The sequence below is a fragment of the Triticum aestivum genome, chromosome 6A (genome assembly GCF_018294505.1).
Source record: "Triticum aestivum cultivar Chinese Spring chromosome 6A, IWGSC CS RefSeq v2.1, whole genome shotgun sequence".
NCBI lineage: Eukaryota > Viridiplantae > Streptophyta > Magnoliopsida > Poales > Poaceae > Triticum > Triticum aestivum.
In genome coordinates this window covers 32867014-32877067 of record NC_057809.1, presented here as the reverse complement: position 1 = coordinate 32877067, position 10054 = coordinate 32867014, and positions in this window count along the sequence as shown.

Below are 10054 nucleotides of genomic sequence, written 5' to 3'. Positions count from 1 at the left end.
ACGGGAGTTGCATAATCTCATAGTCATAGGAACATGTATAAGTCATGAAGAAAGCAATGGCAACATACTAAACGATCGGGTGCTAAGCTAATGGAATGGGTCATGTCAATCAGATCATTCAACCAATGATGTGACCTCGTTAATCAAATAACAACACCTTGTTCATGGTTAGGAAACATAACCATCTTTGATTAACGAGCTAGTCAAGTAGAGGCATACTAGTGACACTGAGTTTGTCTATGTATTCACACATGTATTATGTTTCCGGTTAATACAATTCTAGCATGAATAATAAACATTTATCATGATATAAGGAAATAAATAATAACTTTATTATTGCCTCTAGGGCATATTTCCTTCAGCCTCCCACTTGCACTAGAGTCAATAATCTAGATTACATAGTAATGATTCTAACACCCATGGAGCCTTGGTGCTGATCATGTTTTGCTCGTGGAAGAGGCTTAGTCAACGGGTCTGCAATATTCAGATCTGTATGTATCTTGCAAATCTCTATGTCTCCCACCTGGACTAGATCCCGGATGGAATTGAAGCGTCTCTTGATGTGCTTGGTCCTCTTGTGAAATCTGGATTCCTTTCCCCAGGCAATTGCACCAGTATTGTCACAAAAGATTTTCATTGGACCCGATGCACTAGGTATGACACCTAGATTGGATATGAACTCCTTCATCCAGACTCCTTCGTTCGCTGCTTCCGAAGCAGCTATGTACTCCGCTTCACATGTAGATCCCGCTACGACGCTTTGTTTAGAACTGCACCAACTGACAGCTCCACCGTTTAAAGTAAACACGTATCCGGTTTGCGATTTAGAATCGTCCGGATCAGTGTCAAAGCTTGCATCAACGTAACCTCTTACGGTGAGCTCTTTGTCACCTCCATATACGAGAAACATATCCTTAGTCCTTTTCAGGTATTTCAGGATTTTCTTGACCGCTGTCCAGTGATCCACTCCTGGATTACTTTGGTACCTCCCTGCTAAACTTATAGCAAGGCACACATCAGGTCTGGTACACAACATTGCATACATGATAGAGCCTATGGCTGAAGCATAGGGAACATATTTCATTTTCTCTCTATCTTCTGCAGTGGTCGAGCATTGAGTCTGACTCAACTTCACACCTTGTAACACAGGCAAGAACCCTTTCTTTGCTTGATCCATTTTGAACTTCTTCAAAATCTTGTCAAGGTATGTGCTTTGTGAAAGTCCAATTAAGCGTCTTGATCTATCTCTATAGATCTTTATGCCTAATATGTAAGCAGCTTCACCGAGGTCTTTCATTGAAAAACTCTCATTCAAGTATCCCTTTATGCTATCCAGAAATTCTATATCATTTCCAATCAGCAATATGTCATCCACATATAATATCAGAAATGCTACAGAGCTCCCACTCACTTTCTTGTAAATACAGGCTTCACCGAAAGTCTGTTTAAAACCAAATGCTTTGATCACACTATCAAAGCATTTATTCCAACTCCGAGAGGCTTGCACCAGTCCATAAATGGATCACTGGAGCTTGCACACTTTGTTAGCTCCCTTTGGATCGACAAAATCTTCCGGTTGCATCATATACAACTCTTCTTCCAGAAATCCATTCAGGAATGCAGTTTTGACATCCATTTGCCAAATTTCATAATCATAAAATGCGGCAATTGCTAACATGATTCTGACAGACTTAAGCATCGCTACGGGTGAGAAGGTCTCATCGTAGTCAACCCCTTGAACTTGTCAAAAACCTTTTGCGACAAGTCGAGCTTTATAGACAGTAACATTACCGTCAGCGTCAGTCTTTTTCTTGAAGATCCATTTATTCTCAATTGCTTGCCGATCATCGGGCAAGTCAACCAAAGTCCATACTTTGTTCTCATACATGGATCCCATCTCAGATTTCATGGCTTCAAGCCACTTTGCGGAATCTGGGCTCACCATCGCTTCTTCATAGTTCGTAGGTTCATCATGATCTAGTAGCATGACTTCCAGAACTGGATTACCGTACCACTCTGGTGCGGATCTCACTCTGGTTGATCTATGAGGTTCAGTAGTATCTTGTCCTGAAGTTTCATGATCATCATCATTAGCTTCCTCACTAATTGGTATAGGTGTCGCAGAAACAGTTTTCTGTGATGTACTACTTTCCAATAAGGGAGCAGGTACAGTTACCTCGTCAAGTTCTACTTTCCTCCCACTCACTTCTTTCGAGAGAAACTCCTTCTCTAGAAATGATCCATTCTTAGCAACGAATGTCTTGCCTTCGGATCTGTGATAGAAGGTGTACCCAACAGTTTCCTTTGGGTATCCTATGAAGACACATTTCTCCGATTTGGGTTCGAGCTTATCAGGTTGAAGCTTTTTCACATAAGCATCGCAGCCCCAAATTTAAGAAACGGCAACTTTGGTTTCTTGCCAAACCATAGTTCATAAGGCGTCATCTCAACGGATTTTGATGGTGCCCTATTTAACGTGAATGCGGCCGTCTCTAAAGCATAACCCCAAAACGATAGCGGTAAATCAGTAAGAGACATCATAGATTGCACCATATCTAGTAAAGTACGATTACGACGTTCGGACACACCATTACGCTGTGGTGTTCCGGGTGGCATGAGTTGCGAAACTATTCCACAATTTTTCAAATGTACACCAAACTCGTAACTCAAATATTCTCCTCCACGATCAGATCGTAGAAACTTTATTTTCTTGTTACGATGATTTTCAACTTCACTCTGAAATTCTTTGAACTTTTCAAATGTTTCAGACTTATGTTTCATTAAGTAGATATACCCATATCTGCTTAACTCATCTGTGAAAGTGAGAAAATAACGATATCCGCCACGAGCCTCAATATTCATCGGACCACATACATCGGTATGTATGATTTCCAACAAATCTGTTGCTCTCTCCATAGTACCGGAGAACGGTGTTTTAGTCATCTTGCCCATGAGGCACGGTTCGCAACTACCAAGTGATTCATAATCAAGTGGTTCCAAAAGCCCATCAGTATGGAGTTTCTTCATGCGCTTTACACCGATATGACCTAAACGGCAGTGCCACAAATAAGTTGCACTATCATTATCAACTCTGCATTTTTTGGCTTCAACATTATGAATATGTGTGTTACTACTATCGAGATTCATAAAAAATAGACCACTCTTCAAAGGTGCATGACCATAAAAGATACTACTCATGTAAATAGAACAACCATTATTCTCTGATTTAAATGAATAACCGTCTCGCATCAAACAAGATCCAGATATAATGTTCATGCTTAACGCTGGCACCAAATAACAATTATTTAGGTCTAATATTAATCCCGAAGTTAGATGTAGAGGTAGCGTGCCGACCGCGATCACATCGACTTTGGAACCGTTTCCCACGCGCATCGTCACCTCGTCCTTTGCGAGTGTTCGCTTAATCCGTAGTCCCTGTTTCGAGTTGCAAATATTAGCAACAGAACCAGTATCAAATACCCAGGTGCTACTGCGAGCTCTAGTAAGGTACACATCAATAACATGTATATCACATATACCTTTGTTCACCTTGCCATCCTTCTTATCCGCCAAATACTTGGGGCAGTTCCGCTTCCAGTGACCAGTCTGCTTGCAGTAGAAGCACTCAGTTTCAGGCTTAGGTCCAGACTTGGGTTTCTTCTACTGAGCAGCAACTTGCATGCCGTTCTTCTTGAAGTTCCCCTTCTTCTTCCCTTTGCCCTTTTTCTTGAAACTAGTGGTCTTGTTAACCATCAACACTTGATGCTCTTTCTTGATTTCTACCTCCGCAGCTTTCAGCATTGCGAAGAGCTCGGGAATAGTCTTGTTCATCCCTTGCATATTATAGTTCATCACGAAGCTCTTGTAGCTTGGTGGCAGTGATTGGAGAATTCTGTCAATGACGCAATCATCTGGAAGATTAACTCCCATCTGAATCAAGTGATTATTATACCCAGACATTTTGAGTATATGCTCACTGACAGAACTGTTCTCCTCCATCTTGCAGCTATAGAACTTATTGGAGACTTCATATCTCTCAATTCGGGCATTTACTTGAAATATTAACTTCAACTCCTGGAACATCTCATATGCTCCATGACGTTCAAAACGTCGTTGAAGTCCCGATTCTAAGCCGTAAAGCATGGCACACTGAACTATCGAGTAGTCATCAGCTTTGCTCTGCCAAACGTTCATAACATCTGGCGTTGCTCCAGCAGCAGGCCTGGCACCCAGCGGTGCTTCCAGGACGTAATTCTTCTGAGCAGCATTGAGGATAATCCTCAAGTTACGGACCCAATCCGTGTAATTGCTACCATCATCTTTCAACTTTGCTTTCTCAAGGAACGCATTAAAATTCAACGGAACAACAGCACGAGCCATCTATCTACAATCAACATAAACAAGCAAGATACTATCAGGTACTAAGTTCATGATAAGTTTAAGTTCAATTAATCAAATTACTTAAGAACTCCCACTTAGATAGACATCCCTCTAATCCTCTAAGTGATCACGTGATCCAAATCAACTAAACCATAACCGATCATCACGTGAGATGGAGTAGTTTTCAATGGTGAACATCGTTATGTTGATCATATCTACTATATGATTCACGCTCGACCTTTCGGTCTCCGTGTTCCGAGGCCATATCTGCATATGCTAGGCTCGTCAAGTTTAACCTGAGTATTCTGCATGTGCAAAAACTGGCTTGCACCCATTGTAGATGGACGTAGAGCTTATCACACCCGATCATCACGTGGTGTCTGGGCACGACGAACTTTGGCAACGGTGCATACTCAGGGAGAACACTTCTTGATAATTTAGTGAGAGATCATCTTATAATGCTACCGTCAATCAAAGCAAGATAAGATGCATAAAAAGATAAACATCACATGCAATCAATATAACTGATATGATATGGCCATTATCATCTTGTGCTTGTGATCTCCATCTCCGAAGCACCGTCATGATCACCATCGTCACTGGCGCGACACCTTGATCTCCATCGTAGCATCGTTGTCGTCTCGCCAATCTTATGCTTCTACGATTATCGCTACCGCTTAGTGATAAAGTAAAGCATTACATCACGATTGCATTGCATACAATAAAGCGACAACCATATGGCTCCTGCCGGTTGCCGATAACTCGGTTACAAAACATGATCATCACATACAATAAAATTTAGCATCATGTCTTGACCATATCACATCACAACATGCCCTGCAAAAACAAGTTAGACATCCTCTACTTTGTTGTTGCAAGTTTTACGTGGCTGCTACGGGCTTAAGCAAGAACCAATCTCACCTACGCATCAAAACCACAACGATAGTTTGTCAAATAGACTCCGTTTTAACCTTCGCAAGGACCGGGCGTAGCCACACTCGGTTCAACTAAAGTTGGAGAGACAGTCGCCCGCAAGCCACCTGTGTGCAAAGCACGTCGGGGGAACCGGTCTCGCGTAAGCGTACGCGTAAGGTTGGTCCGGGTCGTCTCGTCCAACAATACCACCGAACCAAAGTATGACATGCTGGTAGGCAGTATGACTTGTATCGCCCACAACTCACTTGTGTTCTACTCATGCATATAACATCAAACCATAAAACCTAGGCTCGGATACCACTGTTGGGGAACGTAGTAATTTCAAAAAATTTCCTATGCACACGCAAGATCATGGTGATGCATAGCAACGAGGGGGAGAGTCTGATCTACGTACCCTTGTAGATCGCAACGGAAGCATTGACACAACGTAGAGGAAGTAGTCGTACATCTTCTTCCCGATCCGACCGATCCAAGCACCGTTACTCCGGCACCTCCGAGTTCTTAGCACACGTACAGCTCGATGACGATCCCCGGGCTCCGATCCAGCAAAGCTTCGGGGAGGAGTTCCGTCAGCACGACGGCGTGGTGACGATCTTGATGTTCTACCGACGCAGGGCTTCGCCTAAGCACTACAATGATATGATCGAGGTGGAATATGGTGGCAGGGGGCACCGCACACGGCTAAGGAACGATCACAATGATCAACTTGTGTGTCCTAGGGTGCCGCCCTGCCCCCGTATATAAAGGAGCAAGGGGGAGGCCGGCCGGCCTATGGGGCGCGCCAAGGGGAGGACGTGTCCTCCTCCTAGTAGGAGTGGGACTCCCCTCTCCTAGTCCAACTAGGAGACTTGAGGGGGAAGGAAAGAGAGGGAGAGGGAGAGGGAAAGGGAAAGGGGGGCCGCGCCCCCCTCCTAGTCCAATTCGGACTCCCCTTGAGGGGGGGCGCGCCACCTCTTGGGCTGCTGCCCTCTCTCTCCCCTCAAGCCCAATAAGGCCCATTACTTCCTTGGGGGGTTCCGGTAACCCCTCCGACACTCCAGTTTTATCCGAAATCATCCGGAACACTTCCGATGTCCGAATATAGCCGTCCAATATATCAATCTTTATGTCTCGACCATTTCGAGACTCCTTGTCATGTCCGTGATCACATCCGGGACTCCGAACTAACTTTGGTACATCAAAATGCATAAACTCATAATAACTGTCATCGTAACGTTAGGCGTGCGGACCCTACGGTTCGAGAACAATGTAGACATGACTGAGATACATCTCCGGTCAATAACCAATAGCGGGACCTGGATGCCCATATTGGTTCCTACATATTCTACGAAGATCTTTATCGGTCAGACCGCATAACAACATACATTGTTCCCTTTGTCATCGGTATGTTACTTGCCCGAGATTCGATCGTCGGTATCCAATACCTATTTCAATCTCGTTACCGGCAAGTCTCTTTACTCGTTCCGTAATACATCATCTCGCAACTAACTCATTAGTTGTAATGCTTGCAAGGCTTATGTGATGTGCATTACCGAGAGGGCCCAGAGATACCTCTCCGACAATCGGAGTGACAAATCCTAATCTTGAAATACGCCAACCCAACATCTACCTTTGGAGACACCTGTAGAGCTCCTTTATAATCACCCAGTTACGTTGTGATGTTTGGTAGCACACAAAGTGTTCCTCCGGGAAACGGGAGTTGCATAATCTCATAGTCATAGGAACATGTATAAGTCATGAAGAAAGCAATAGCAACATACTAAACGATCGGGTGCTAAGCTAATGGAATGGGTCATGTCAATCAGATCATTCAACCAATGATGTAACCTCGTTAATCAAATAACAACACCTTGTTCATGGTTAGGAAACATAACCATCTTTGATTAACGAGCTAGTCAAGTAGAGGCATACTAGTGACACAGAGTTTGTCTATGTATTCACACATGTATTATGTTTCCGGTTAATACAATTCTAGCATGAATAATAAACATTTATCATGATATAAGGAAATAAATAATAACTTTATTATTGCCTCTAGGGCATATTTCCTTCACTCGAAATCTTATAACATGCCACGACAAGAGTGGGAGGACCTCATGTTCTATATCTTGCACAACATCAAGGAAGTTGAGGAAGTGTGGATGAGGTAATACCACTACACCATTCCTTTATGTCTTCCACATCATCATGTTTCATGTTCACTTAGTCCCGGTCTAACACCGCTTATCTTTTTTTAGTGATTTCGTTCAAGAGGAATGGACGGGAGTGAATCTTCCTACTGAGGCGGAGGCACTTACTCTTCTCCGTCATGGAAACCCTAGACGTAAAAATTTTGTTGCTTGGTTCATGGAGAAAGTAATTTTCCACACTCCCCTATTAAATACCTACTTCAACATTTATTATTTAAACCGAACTAATGCACGCAACAATTTCCATTATACTTGTAGGGAAAAGATCCGAACATATCTATGGATGATGAATTGAGGTGGGTTTCCATGGGTTTTGACCCTGCCGTCATGACATGTAAAAAGTATGATGTGAATGGGTATCGCTTCCATACAGAGGAGCACCAAAACAGCCGCCCCGATCCCAAAACTATAAATACTGGAGTGTACACCCCCGGTCAAAATTCAGTAGACTACCACGGAAGGGTACAAAATATATACGAGGTTGAATTCTACCAGGGGCGTGAGACCCTAAGTCTGCCTGTGTTCAAATGCCGATGGTTCGATCCGCAGGAGGGGGTAAAACATACGCCTTCCATTGGTTTGGTCGAAGTTAAACCATCAACCGTCTATGCCGGAGCCGATCTCTTCATTGCGGCTACCCAAGCTACACAAGTATATTATCTTCCTTACCCATGCCAGAAAGTGTATCTAAAGGGTTGGGAAGTTGTGTTCAAGGTGTCGCCACATGGTAAGCTACCAGAGCCGAATGAAGACGATTACTACAACATTAACCCCATGACATACGAGGGATTGTTCTATCAAGAGCAACCTGATGATGATGATGTTGTGGTTAGAAACGATGATGCTAGACCATTGGGTGATGATGATGTGGACCCAAACATCGACGATGCACGGAATGATGGTGAGACCATTGTCAATGAAAATGACATACTTATGCTAGAAAAGTTAAACGAAGACGCTGACGACGAGGAAGAGCATCCACCTCCGTCGGACAATGAAGATGATATGATTGATAGTGATGATGAGACGGACCGAGAAAGAGGTTACAACAGTGATGATTCATATGGGTTCTAGCAGATGTACGTTTCAAGTATTTTTTTTCTATAGTTTAGGAATATGCCTTTTTATGCATTTTTATTAATGTGTTTATTATCATGCCTTTTCCTTCATTTCATTAATTTACTAATTGCTTTTTCTCTTTTCAATGCAGGTTCGTGGAACATGGGCAAGGGGAAGGCCGACGGCGTGGGTTTCCTACGCAAGGTCGTCGGCCTGCCTAGTCGGAGTGGTCGAGCACGTAATCCTCCCCCTCGGCTACTTGAGGATGACTCCTCACAGGGAAGTCGAGGGAGAGGTGCCCCTAGAGGAGGAGGGGGCGGGGGGAGAGCCTCTAGAGGACGAGGTGTTGGGGGGAGAGCCACTACAGGGGGTCGCGGCCAGAAAGAGCGCACCCTCACCGACTTCGGGGTGTTGTCTTCGAGGCCCTCCTCTAGTGAGGTACCCTCCTCTAGTGAGGTACACTCTAGGGAGGAGGAGGAGGAGGAGGAGGAGGAGGTGGAGGAGGAGGAGGAGGAGGAGGTTGGGGAGGAGGTTGGGGAGGGGGAGGCATGCGAGGAGGAGGGTGGTGGCGGGGATGATGGTGGTGACGGGAAGGGGGTTGACAAGAAGGGATGGCTGCGTGGTAACGCAAAGCTACCAAAGCAGGTTCCGGCTACTGAGGAGCAGAAGTGGCTCATTGAGCCCACGGGAAAAGAGTAAGTGGTTCATTATTTTTCTTGTCACATGCTTATTCCGGTTGTTATTTATTTTGCTTGTCACATGCTAATAGTTCATTCTTTTGCAGCAACTGGATATATTCTAAAGGGGCCCGTATTCCCAACGGCCTCATCACCGTCTTGCTGAAGTTATACTGGCCGGGGTTGTACTGTCCGGATCCAGTCAGGCAGCCGGCTCGTCGGGTTTTGGCCACGAGCTGGGACCACTGGGAAGCGGCCCGCCACGCGGACCATGAGACCCATGCCAAGGCCGTGATCACTACTTTCTGGGTGAGTTCTCTTTAGAAGAACAAGTCCATTCTAGTATTCTAGTTTCATGAAAATGATTTAACTCATGGCTTCTTCCATTCTTGTTTCATGCATGATTGTAGAAATTCTATCGAGTTCTTCCGGAGCACAGGGCTAGAGTGGACCAGATCGTGCTGCGCCAATGCAAGAAGAAGGCCCACCAGATGCAGTACGAGGTGCGCTATATGGCCATCTCCACATACTACCACGACCATCTTGGTGTGAAGATGACCAAGGAAGAAGCGCGGAGGATGGGCATTACCTTGGAGAGGCCCGAGTTCTTGGCGGTAAGTATAAAAGATTTTTCATTATGCTTTCATATATTATGCTTTCATTATGCTTTCATTACCTTGTGGTGCTTTATGCTTTATGCTTTATGCTTCCATAACACCAATTTGGACACACCTACATGCCATTATGCTTTTATTATGTAGGTGTGTCCAAATTGGTGTTATGGAAAAGACGAGTCCTGGGCGGCATTGGTGG